The sequence below is a fragment of the Pezoporus wallicus genome, unplaced genomic scaffold (assembly GCF_028554395.1).
Source record: "Pezoporus wallicus isolate ANWC-B61680 ecotype Strahan unplaced genomic scaffold, APGP_CSIRO_Pwel_v1 contig_6732, whole genome shotgun sequence".
NCBI classification, from domain to species: Eukaryota; Metazoa; Chordata; class Aves; order Psittaciformes; family Psittacidae; genus Pezoporus; species Pezoporus wallicus.
The window spans coordinates 1916061-1929286 of NW_026638638.1; the positions used below are offsets into that span (position 1 = coordinate 1916061).

Here is a 13226-nt window from a genome sequence, read left to right on the forward strand (position 1 = left end):
TATATAACTATACTTTGATAAAATAGAATAAATATATAATTTATTTTTCATAGTCAGTATGTGTGTGTGTGAAAATTTGTCTTATTAATAGTGATACTTCTTCAAAATAGCTGTCAAATCTGACTGATACTTTTTCACGTGTTGTTACTTAGGAGAGCTTGAATGCTTTAGAGCACTTGAATATGTGACGTTAAATACGCCAATAACAATTCAAGTCACCAACACTAATTGGCCCTCAGAAACTGTAAATAAAGAAATTAATTGGACACTTTATTCTTACATTTTGTTAAGTATCTTTAGAGGTAGCAGCTTTACATAGCATTGCCAAAAATGTATGAGGGGCTAGACGCAGGCACACTTTGTGAAAGCTATGGTAAATTTAAAAAGTACTATTTATATTCATTTTGGATTATTTTCTGTCAGTTTTCCAAATTTAAATAATGTTAAACCCGTAATAAATAGCAGGAAAACACAAAGGAGCACAAGTAAATAAAAAAAACAAACATGGCATGAAATTGATACTTGAGATAAAAATTAAAAACTAAAAAGGCATCAAAAGTAGAGCAATACAGTCCATGTTTAAGATAGGTATTGTAAATGCAGAATCTCACAGAAAAACATTTCCTTACCAAAATCTGAAAACAAACAAAAAACCCGCAAAACTAGATCATCAGCTCCTGTACAAGTTGTATGCTTATAAACACTTGTTCTTATTATTCACAGTACAGCAGCTAAAAAGATGTTGGAGGTTTCTGGGCATTAACCTCTGGGCTGTTTAGGTTCCTTGCTGCTGGTATAGCTTTAGGCTGCACCACTGTTAGTGGTGTTTCTTCCTGCCAGTCATGCAAGTGTGATGAAATGCAGGATATTGACAATCAGAAAATCCACAGCATTTAATTGCAACAAATGTTTGGGCATTTCATGTGTGAACTTGTAGGCTGTCAGTACTCTTTCATTCAACATTTACTGCTACTCCAAGCAGGCTTTTTTAAAAAAGATCTTTATTGTAGTTCTTTGTATTTTTGTGTCAGGGTCAGGAGCAGATGCTTGAACTTTCTAATCCCCTCTTGTCAGATCAGTATGTGGGAAAATCAAACAATGCTGCCTGCTACTTTTAAGCTTTTCAGAGACCTTCTTTTTTAGTGGCTGTTGAAGAACATAAATGTGAAAATATTCAAGCCAGATGTTTGCTGAGTATCTCTCCATGTTCATGTAATCCTCAGTGCTCAAAGGCTTTGAGGAAAAGCATGAAGAGGAAAGTATTTCTTATCCCTCTTTAAAAGACACTTCTGATTCTATTTGTTCATTAATGCCATAGTTGAATAAACCAGAAAATACTCCTTTGCTTCTGTATAACTGTTCTAAATCAAAATTTCCAAACACTGTTTTATTAGTTCACCTCTGTGAAGAGCATAGCTATAGAAACTGTGCTCAGGAGTGACTGACAGGTCTTAGTTTTTAATTAAATCTCAGATAAATAGAGAAAGAAAAGCTGACTTTTTAGGAGGTAATTGGGGTGTTTAAGTATCCAGCCTTTAACTTTTGATGTGAACTAAGCAGAGGACTTAAAGCACTTTTGATTGTTTTGCCTCAATCTGTGATATTGATAAATTTCACCATTACAAGATTCTGCTCAGATAATGGACATTAATAACAGTAATTATGTTATTAACAGACAAATAACACTAATTATTTCACTGAAGTATCAATTTGTTATAAGAAACAAATTCAACTTTATTAGCTATTCTCCTCCTCATAGATCCATTTGCATGTAACTGAGTTTGTGCAGCTCTTTAATCATATCCCGTAGCTTAAAACTTGTCTTAGTTCTTGTTTAGCATTTTTTTCTAGGCTTTATTCCATGTTTCCTCCCTGTACCACTGTGGAAGACTTAATATTCTGGCAGTTTAAGTAGACCCTCAGACCACATCTCTAGAAATTCTTGGACTTCTGTTATCATTGGCTTTTCTTCCTTTTTTCTTCCCTTCTTTGAGCAGTTGTTTTCTTGTCACATTTTTCTTGTGTCTGTTTTAACCCTTGGTCTAGAAAAATATGCTGCAGCTTTTTGGACATGTGCCAAAATAAAAAAAGCTTAAGTGCCAGGTTCTTAGTTTTAAAATAAGACCAGCAAGAGAGTGAAATGATTCATCGCTTCCTGGCAAGGGTAATTATTACTGCATTCACCATTTATTATGTATTTGCACCCCTTAAAGATGTGCTAAATATTACTGTAAGTTCAGAAAGTTATCGTTTTAACTGAATCAACTGATAAAAATCAGAGCACCGCAGGTGTGTGCTTTAAACAGGAAATGATACTATCTCCAGGACTTTCACAGAATCACAGAATCCCAAGGGTTGGAAGGGACCTCAGAAGATCATCTAGTCCAACCCCCCTGCAAGAGCAGGGTAACCTAGAGTACATCACACAGGAACTTGTCCAGGTGGGCCTTGAATATCTCCAATGTAGGAGACTCCACAACCGTTCCAGTGCTCTGTCACTCTCACAGTAAAGAAACTTTTCCTGATGTTCACATGGAACCTCCTATGCTCCAGTTTACACCCATTGCCCCTTGTCCTATCACTGGACATCGCTGAAAAAAAACCTAGCTCCATCATCCTGACACTCACCCTTTACATGTTTGTAAACATTGATGAGGTCACCCCTCAGTCTCCTCCAAGCTAAAGAGTCCCAGCTCCCTCAGCCTCTCCTCATAAGAGAGATGTTCCACTCCCTTAATCATCTTTGTAGCTCTGCGCTGGACTCTCTCCAGCGGGTCCCTGTCCTTCTTGAACTGAGGGGCCCAGAACTGGACACAATATTCCAGATGCGGCCTCACCAAGGCAGAGTAGAGGGGGAGGAGAACCTCTCTTGACCTACTAACCACACCCTTTCTAATGCACCCCAGGATGCCATTGGCCTTCTTGGCCACAAGGGCACATTGCTGGCTCATGGTCATCCTCCTATCCACCAGGACCCCCAGGTCCCTTTCCCCTTTGCTACTGTCCAGCAGGTCAGCCCCCAACCTGTACTGGTACATGGGGTTGTTCTTCCCCAGATGCAAGACTCTACACTTGCCCTTGTTGAATTTCATCAAGTTTTTCCCCGCCCAACTCTCCAGCCTGTCCAGGTCTCACTGAATGGCAACACACTTTCGGAGCTGAATTCCTTGGAATGAGCTGCAAGAAATGTGTCACATCTGTGTAAAAACTGTATATGCTGAGGTTAGGGTAGTGGCTCTGCAAAAGAAAGTATTTCAGCTGGTTTAGCTGTTGTGTTTGTCATTGTTGGAAGCTGACTGCTGAAATGTGAAGCTAGTTCCACCTCTTAGCTGAGTGTTAATTCACTGCCTAAATGGGGACACTGGAGATACAGTAATTATGTTTAGTATTCAATTTGTGTATTTATCCTGTTTCAAGCAAATTACTTGGATCTTCACTCCTACAGCTGCTCCTTGGCAATTATAAATAAACAAGGAACGTTATTGTAACAAGGTATAGTTGAAATTTCTCTGTATTTTGAACCTTATAAAAAAATGACTCAAAGCATAATTGGTTCTGCCTATAAGTCAAGATGCAGATTCATTCTCACCAGTCATTGCTAAAAGTTTTAAACAGAATTCAGACTTGATAACATATCAATGTATCATTTCTCAGATAACTTCTGTTGCAAGATCTTTGGGGTAGCAATCAACTTTTTGTTCTGTTTGTATAGCAAATGGTACGATGATGTCTGTGTCTACCACTGGGAATTTTGGGTACTATCACAGCCAAACAAATGGTTAAAGTACTTTATTAAAAAATATTACAGTGCTTAAAATTTTTTCCAGGTTGTTAAGAATACATGCTATGCTAGTGAAAAATCCTTACCTAACAAGTAAATGCTACTCTTTAGTATTTTGGCATTTATTTTTGCATGTCACCTGGGTTCTGTTCATACCCAGCAAGGGTAGGTGCAAAGAGCTGCCTTTATTTCCCCAATCCTGTGGCATTCAACTTCAGCTGAAAGTCTTTGCTATAAGCTTAATTGCTGCACATTAGAATCAAAGCCTTCCCAAAACATGCAATTAAAAATGGGGTATTCAAATGGGGTTTTAAAAGAGGCAGAAGGGTGAAGGCAATTACTTCAGTGGCAGTAGTAAGGGAGGGAGAAGACCTAAAACTCCCCAGAAGTGATGGGTGCAGATTAAAATAGATATAATTTTGTTCTTCATTACAGTAATTCGATAGCTGGAAAGGATGCTGAACACCTCCTATGTTTCTACATGTCTCTACATGTGTTTTACTGTCCAGAGTAGTTATGTCTTTGAACCTTTCTCCCCACAACCTGTATGAGACCGAGTTGTAAAATTTCAGTGCTGTTCCTCCTTACTCCTCCCCAAGTCATAGATGTTGGTGTAGAGTTTTTTAAGAAACAGTATAACCCTCTTTGGGTTTTTATCTTCAACTTATCTTCAACTTAAAGGGACTTATTGACAGATGCTGTTACTGCATTTTAATGTTGCTTAACTTGAAAGATTGCGTTGTGTTGATGGGAGAGGTTAGGTAGGTTTGCTGAACTGCAGACTCAAGATTTGTTTTTTAGTTAAAACCAAGGTTATGATTATGCAAAAGTATGTATAAGCCTGTGATTTAGGGAATCAGCCTGGTTAAGTGTAGTGGCTGCCTTCTACAAGGGTCTTCAGTATTTCTAACTGTGATGTGGAGGTTTATTTGCATTACAGACTGAGCAAAAGTCTGATATCATTGATAGCGTTTGTCAGCAATCTGGCAGAACATAATTTTTCCTTTCCTGGCACAGATCACATTAAGAAATTTATCAGGGAATATTATGCAGACTTAAAATCTGTCAAAAATATGAATGATGCTGTGACAGAAACCACCTGCATAGCTCATGATGTTCTTGGATCAAAGTAGCAGCAGGAAATTGCTGCAGTATTCCAAATAGTAAGTGTGGTGTGGAACAAAGCACAAACCTTGAGAACAAGTTGATTCTTACCCTTTGTCACTTGAAAGCAGTTTTTGAAAGCTTATACCAAAGGATATACTGAATTTATGCAAGTGCTAATAAGACATAATGAGTTACATGTCCACAAATCAACAAGCTCTATATGAGACTAGGCCATCTGATACATAAGAAGGATGAAAAAGATAGATGAGACTGCTTAGGAAAGGTTTTCAAAAGAAACTATTGCTATAAGGTCACTGAAATGAAAATTTGCTTGATACAGGAGAAGAAACAAAGGAAGAAAGGAAACCTTGTTCTTTCAGAGAATATCCATTAAAATCAAAGCACCTTTTGAAGGGCAGAAATTTCATCAGCTCCCAGTTTTGAAACTTAGGCACTCTGAGTTGAAAGTGTTCGGTCCAAGATCAGTCAATGGACTACTGAAAAGCTCAGGGCTCTCAGGTGCCAGTCCAGAGTCTTCTCTCTCAGTCTACACAGTTTACATTTGTACAACAAGGAAAAATAACCAGGTTACTTTTACCATTAATTTATTCAAAGTGCCAGTCACTTCGCTTAACAAAGGACATTCTTTGAAGTGGTCAGCTTCCACCATCAGTATGGCATAAGCATACAAAGCTTTGTGCAGTGTTAGCAATAACAGGCTAAATCTAAGTTAGAATCAAAGTTTCTATGCATTCAGATGTCACTTCAATGTCATCATTTTAGATTAATCTAAGAAAAACTGCATATATACTTGCCACTCATGATGCCTGTAGTTTATGAGGTGGTTACATGCATTTGTTGAATTTATGTTTTATCCAATTCATATTTATATTTTACTTGTCAACATCACTTTAGATGGAGTCCGAGGAAGAGTCATTGCTTACAACAGTTACCAATAGAAGGATATTTTCCTGCAAATTTGAAGGTATGCTTTTGATACTAGCTGGCCTAAAATTAGATTGCGAATGTGATTTGTTTTCTGTGTGATAGCTTTGCCTTTAGAATTAGTTTTCCTTCTGCTGTTGTTACTGTGAATTAATACAATGACTTGCTTCATCACTTCTTTTGTTCTCTGGTTCCTTGAGAAACATTCAAATAACCACTTTTAGGGCTTTGAGGAACTTTCTAAGAGTCATACACTGGCTGGCAGCTACATTTGGGAAAGGGTTATCAAAGGTTTGTTGTCAGAATAGGAAGGTGCATCCACTGGCTCTGAAAGTGCTCTGACACAGGTACATATTTGTTCTATAGTTTGGAGTATTAACTTACAGCAAGAGCTGCAAGTACAGTGAGAGCAAAATTAGAATTCAAAATACTTGTGGTCCAAAAATGCAGTGGAGTTGCCAAACTTTTGCCACACTTAGGCAACAGTAATCAGCTGTACAAACACAGGATGGGGGAAAACTGGCTGCATTGCAATACCACAGAAGAGGATCCAGAAGGTAATCACAAACTTGAACAAAAGTCAACAGTGGCCTGCTGTTATAAAACAGGTAAAATAACATGCTGGGAACTACAATCTCTGCTAGCACTTGTGAGCACTGTCACAGTGATCTGACTCTACAGTTCGTGAATCTCTTTCCAAATACTGGTTGTTGTCTTGGCTTATATTGTTTCTGATGGTTGAAAATACTGCTTATATATCTCATTTTGAGCTCTACATGCCCATCACAGTGTTACTTTTGAGAGGTTTTGTACTTTTTTTGATGTTCACAGTGTCAACCTGAAGAGCAAAATGTTCTTTATTTGCAAATCTAACTGGTCAAGAGCAAATGAACTATTTCAGTAGTATCATTCTGAGGTATTTGTCCCAGATCACCATCGTAATTTGTTTGGTTTTGTTTTCAGGGATTCATACTGCATGTTTGTGTTAATGAATCATTAGGTCTTCCCCTTTTCATTCTTTTCAAAGTTACGTGTTTGCATTTTTAAAATTTTCAGTTTTAGATGCAATGCAATTTTCTTCAGCCTCTGCGATATAGTTTTGCTAGTTAGTGTGCTTGCCTGACCTAACAGGAAAATACTGAGATGTGAAGTGCATTAGACACAGTTATTCTAAGAACTAACCCTGCTTTCTGGCTTATTTTCTCACTGCTGGCAGCCATTGCTGGAAGAGACCAATGAAGCACTATTTAAATCTGCAATTATTCCCTGTGTTTCCAAAACGCTTCAGCTCTCTGGGAGCTTTTAATGGCTCCCTTCTTGCAGTCATGTTTCTTGCTTTTGATACTCTGAGCCTTGGAAGTCTAATTGATCATTATCCCTGATCCCCCCCATGGCTTTGTAACATAAGCTTCTGTACAGCTCAGTCACTGTTTGAACTCCCTCTGAATCCTGCTCTCCCTTCCCCCAGAAAATATACTTCTGCAGACCAGAGACATCCAAATGACCAAAACAGTGATTTACATAGTAGTACGAAAGACAGACATTATCAGAAATAGAAAATGACTTGGTTTTATATAGACATATTCCTGGTATTTCCATGGTCTTCCCTGTACTTCTTTTTAAAAATGATCATGCCAAAACAGCTTTAGCAGAATTGACGTGAGTAGCCCATACTGTTTTCCTTAGGCTATATGATTTTGTGAAATGGTTTTCTTTAATCGTGGTTTCTGGGTTGGTCCCAATAATATAACTAAAAGAATAATTTCCTAAGGATCAAAGAATATAATGGAAGAATTCATGTAGCTAATCTGGATAAAGAAATAATGCAATAGCATTTTATTGATCCAAGTGAGAAGAATTCTTAGTTGTAAGACATTTTACTGACAGGAATCATGTGGGTACAGACACTTGCTTGTACAGAGTCGGGGTGAAAGCCAGGTTCATAAATGTCTCAAACACTCTGTAAGAACGGCTGTTAAATGAATAATTATATTTTAGTACTTGTCATGTAGTCATTAATTATAACATGCTCATTTCATTTTACATACTATTTTAATGCTCACCATTGTTAAATACACTCTTGATTGTATGTATCTGTAGAGTTAAGTCATTCATGTACCAAAACAGGATCATTCTATGTCATTGAATGTAAAGTTTTTAACTTACTATGTCGGCTTTGCAGTAAATATTGTGAGTTACTTCAAGTAAAACTCAAGAATAGGAGCATCTGTCTCAGTCTGAACACAAGACTTACCTGAACACAGGAAGTTCAAGCAATGTGCCTGAAGAATCTGATCAGCAGTATCAGAGAAAACGGTGCAGCCTCAGTCTTGCACCATTTGCAGTGAGGCACAGGGCATTGACAGGTGAGCACTGGATACTGAAAGGTTGATTTGACCCATGCCTCAGTTGAAGACTTGGAGAAGATACTGTGCTAAGTGCCCCTCTGAGGGCTGAGTGGTAGTACTAGATGTTGTTCTCTTTAACATCCCTGTTTCTGAGCTGCACTAGTCTGCTAACAAGGCATATGCAGGGATGTTTAGCATCTTCATGGCTCATATTATTCTTATGCAAAAGGGTGTAATTACTCACTCGAAAAATAGCAGTGAGCTCCACTAGTATTGTGGCACATCTGACAGATGTTACCCCCAGTTTCCCCAGTTCAGGGCTTTTGTGGGGAAAAAAGGTTAAAATACAGTAGAGGGTGTGTTTTTCTATAGGTTGACTTCAAGATCCACTAAAACCTGTTTCTTTAAAGGAATAGAAATAGTTCTTTCCTGATTCTATTTTAATATTGCATTTTTTATTTTCCACTGCAGATGTCCTGATCAGTTAGGATCTATCATAACTGCATAAGTCTTTTCGTTATGAGTATGGTTCACCACAAACAGTGTATTTAATGGGTAATGGTCCATCTGCTCTTTGAGAGCCACAACTGACAGTGAGTTAATCATGCAGTGAATGCCACTGATGTTGGGTGGGACTGGTGTTATAAAAACTTCTCTCTGATGTGAATGAAAGGATTTCTGTTTTCTAAAATGTCCAAGGTGACTCTTCTGCAACTTATGGTGGGAAATACTGAATTAACAGAATGTTATTTACACCCTGTCTTCAGTTCAAATAACATAAAATATTATACAGTGGTCAGTATTAATCTAAAATTATTTTCCATCTGTTGTCAATATGTTTTTACATACTGGAAAATCTTTTTCTTACCTAATATTATGTTTTAATTTAGCATTCGGTAGTGACTCATGGCAAGTTTAATAATTCCATAAAAGACATTAGTACACAGATTTTGTTAAAATTTCTGTTCTTTGTTGCTTTTAGTTCAATTTTAGGTCTTTAGTATGAAAAACATCAACTCATTCTTTGGTCCTACAGACCACAGGTAAGGAACTTAACAATGCCTTGCTGTGTGCTTTGTCTTTTTAGTAGATAAGCAAAACAGTTCATTTCCTGGTGCTGGGAGCATAGTGCATTACATGTATGCTAAATTCATATGTAAAACAATTGTATGAGTAATGAAGCCAATTACATTGCACCCACATTCAAACATCTCAGAGAATTTAACTAAGAAAATTAGTCTGCCTCAGCTCTGAGTTGAGGTAAATTGTGGTATAAATTTTATGTAGTTTCTTTTTATTTTTTTTTTTTTTTTGCAGTTGGTGGTTCTAGTACAGTTATGAAATTCATTTTTCTGAAATGAGATTTTAAGTATATGAGTGAAGAAAAATGTGTTTCCATGAAGAAAGGGAAAAGAAAAAAATCTAGGCAGAGACTTTACAGGAAATCATGACTCATTCTTTGTTTATAAACTATAATGCTTGGTGTGTTTCACATTCTGTAGTTAGGTTCCTTTTATTTTATATTGCTAGCAAACTTTGACCCTTGGTAAAAAGTGTGAGCACTGAACTACATTTGAGCACTGTTTTTATTTTAAAATAAAAGAATTGTTGACTACACAAGTGTTATTCTGGCAAGCAGATTGACTGACTGTCAAAATTTGTCCAAAGGAGTTAACAGGTCCTGAACACAAACACACTAGTGAACCCTTTTTCAGGATTGTTACCAGTGATTTCAGGAGGAGGTACAGTGTATTTCCCACACTAATATAATAATACTCACTTTCTCTTGCAAGAAACTGAAGGAATCTTTGTTGGTTTTGCATATCTGCTTTTAAAATCAAATGAGCTGATGCATTTGGCATATGTTTCAGTTTTCTCATATCTAGACTACAGTTAGAAGGCGACCCTTGTTTTCATTGTTTAGTCATACTAAAAATTAAATTTACTCTTAGGGAGAGAGAGAAATGTTGATATTCAGAAAGTCTACATTTCTCCTTTGCTTGTTATTTTTCCTCTCTGGAACTGCTATTTCCAGGTGAGTTTTCTTCTGGGTCTCCTTAAGGATTTGCTAGAAGAAACTTCCCACTAGTCTTCTGTCACAAGTACACATAAACTTGGCACACTTGGAAGAATGTTATCACAGTAAACAGAGACTTGGGAAGAAGCGTGTATTGTGTTGGGGAAATGGTGAGCTGGTATAAGGGGGAAAATAATACAAGTTATTTATATGTAGAATATAAAACTCTCTGAGTCTTCTTGTCTTTGAAAAACAGTACTGTGTATTGCAAAGGCCATAATAGAATCTAGCTAGAAAAAAAATAAAAATCAGATCATTACTGTATGCATTACATTTTGTGAATATCTTTGTAATAGAAAGATAAGAGTGATCAAAATGTTACTGTATTAGAATAATAGATTTCTGAGTCATGCACAAGACATTTTTTGTCTATGGCCATGTTACATATTCTGAGGATAGAGCTGAACTCAGAATTTCATTTATCACTATTTGTAAGACTTTAAAATGATGAATGTCAGATTTCAAGACATCTACAGGGAAACTATTATTTAAAAGCAATTTTAACAATCAGGAAGAAAAGCTCTGGTATTATTAGTGCTGGTATTTTAAAGAAACGGTTTTATAAGATAATATATAATCACCCATAGGGTTTTGGATGTTGCAGCTTCTTTTGTATGCAACCTATATGTGACTGAAGAACAAATAGTTGATAGAAAAAACACTGCAACAACTCCCAGATACTGATAATGTCTAAGGGAGAAATGCATGTGTGTATACTTCCAGGAAGTTTTCATGTCACTCAAATTGGATGCCAGTAACCTAATGACAAAACCCAGAAAGTGTCAATAATTGTGGCTAGAACTGAGTATTTTAACCAATGAAACTGAAGTTCCAGAAAACTAAGAAATAGCTGAACTTGAAGACCATGATAAAAGGCAGCGCAAAATAATTTCAGAATCAAAAATGCATCAACTCCGTCAACTTATTGTATCTAAATGAGAACTGCCTGAAAAAAAGCCCTTTGAAAAGTAATACTTATTTTTCACACACTGTTTATCAGAACAGGACTACAGTTCTTCCTGTTGTCTTGCAATGGTTTCTCTATTATGTATGACTGATGGTTGTTTAAATTTTGTTTCAAGTTCATACTCTGCCACCTACATAAAAATTTAAAATTGGATTTGAACATGAATTAAGAAGAAAAACCTATGTAGTATAGAAGTAGTTGTCATAGATTCTTGCCTGTTAGTTCCAGTCTTTTAGCTGAGAAATATTGTGTTTAGGGAAAATTGATACAGCCTGCCATATTCTTCTGATTCCTTTTAGCATAGCCTCTGTTCTGTTAAATGACCATTTATTTTCCATGGGGAACTGCAGCTTAGCAGAGAAATTATTTTGGTCATGATCTTGCTATTGCCCAATAGCCATTCTTAACATACGCCTTAGTTACTCATGTTTTCCTTTTTGGATCATTTTCAAATGATAAACTATTTTTTGCTATATTTAATTATTGTACCAAGTATTTAAATGGACATACACATGTATTTTAACCATTATCACATTATCTTGAAAGAGGTTAGCCTTTTTTTTTTTTTTTGCTTCATATTCTGTAGGCCATCTGTGCTAAGTCCCAGGCTTTTTATTACCCTTTTTCCTCATAAAGAGCAACAGTACGCTTGGTAAGTAGTTGCTCTATTGTCCAACATATAGTTGCCATTGTATGTGTACATTTAGAAAATACAATTGCAGTGCTTTCCAATAGAGACTGAAATTCCATCCGCCAGGGCCAATAATAATATTGCACTGGCTCAAAACCAAAGAATGCCATGTTTTGACTTATGTGTCTCAGTGCTAATTTAGCATCATATATCCCAAAGGAATTTCTTTCTCCTTTTCATTTCCCCTCCCTTCCTTCCCTTCTTATCCCTCCTTTCCTCATCACTAAAGACCCTAATAATATCAGGTAGAATAAAACAAAATACAGCTTCTTCAGAGGATTTTTTATTAAACGGGAAAAACCAATGTACCTAGGAGACTTTAGTATTTGTATTTTTTGGTATTTCTACTAATTTACTTTTAACTTTGTTGGAGTTTTAAAATGTAGTACAATATAAAAGAAGTAGTAAAATACTGGGAAGCTTCTTAAGCCAAGTTCCTGTGCTCCAGTCTGAGCAGGAAAGTCTTAGCAGGGAAATTAATCTCCTGTGTGACGGCATTGACGTAAATCTCTGCTCAGTTTGTGTGTGCATGTAAACAAGGAAAGCAAGAGAGAATAAAACAATTTTATAAATATTCTTACTTATGAGTGGTAAAATGGGAAGCCAGAACTTGAAGTTCTGCACAACTTTTGCACAGAGCTTTACCACATGCACTACAATAGATCCCCTAACATTTGCCAACTTTTCTATCTGCATTCTGAAGGAGTCACAATCATCTTCAGTACTGTCTATTTTTTTAAGCTTGGAGAAGTCATTAGGTTAAGTTTTAGAGTGGGTTTTGCTGAACAGCAGCATGAAGAAAGAGATTGAGACTGTCCTACACATTTATGTACACAGAGTGCAGTAAGTGGTTAGTGAAAAAGCTTTCTGCCTGATCCATACGGGAAGAACTGTGCTGAGGAATATGGGTACCTGTATGGAGAATGTAGGTAACTATAATTTATCTCTTAAATCATTACACAAACATTTTTCTGGTGGGTAGTATTCTATATTAAGCGTGATGTGCTTATGGTAAAGATTACCCTTTGTATGGCAGGCAATCACAACATCTCCTAGAGCATTTAACTTGTGTCTGGGAACAGTGCAAGACATCAGACACCTAGGCAATTTTATTAGCTCGATACAGACAGATTTAGAGACCCTGTATGTGGACTGGAAGCTAGGAAAGGGGGTGCTGAGAGACATATCCCTCTCATTATCATGAAAAGCCTGTGACAGCTATTCTGTCTTGTAGAGTGCATTCTGTCTTGTAGAGAGCATTGAGCTCTTCTTGAAGAGAAGGCTCTTCCTTGCTGAAGGGACAGTGATGG

At 36.7% G+C, this 13226-nt stretch overlaps 1 protein-coding gene across 4 annotated transcripts in view; it reads left to right on the forward strand.

Annotated features, from left to right (window-relative positions):
- PDE1A (phosphodiesterase 1A) overlaps window positions 1-13226 on the forward strand; it is a 157127-nt gene that overhangs the window by 18667 nt on the left and 125234 nt on the right. Inside the window, exon 1 of one of the 4 annotated variants that reach the window (XM_057411774.1) lies at window positions 5804-5873. The exons of the other annotated variants lie outside the window; for them this stretch is intronic. The gene's annotated coding sequence lies outside the window, so the exon portion shown is untranslated. Of the gene's footprint in view, window positions 1-5803; window positions 5874-13226 lie in introns of those variants that run through there. 4 annotated transcript variants of the gene reach the window in all.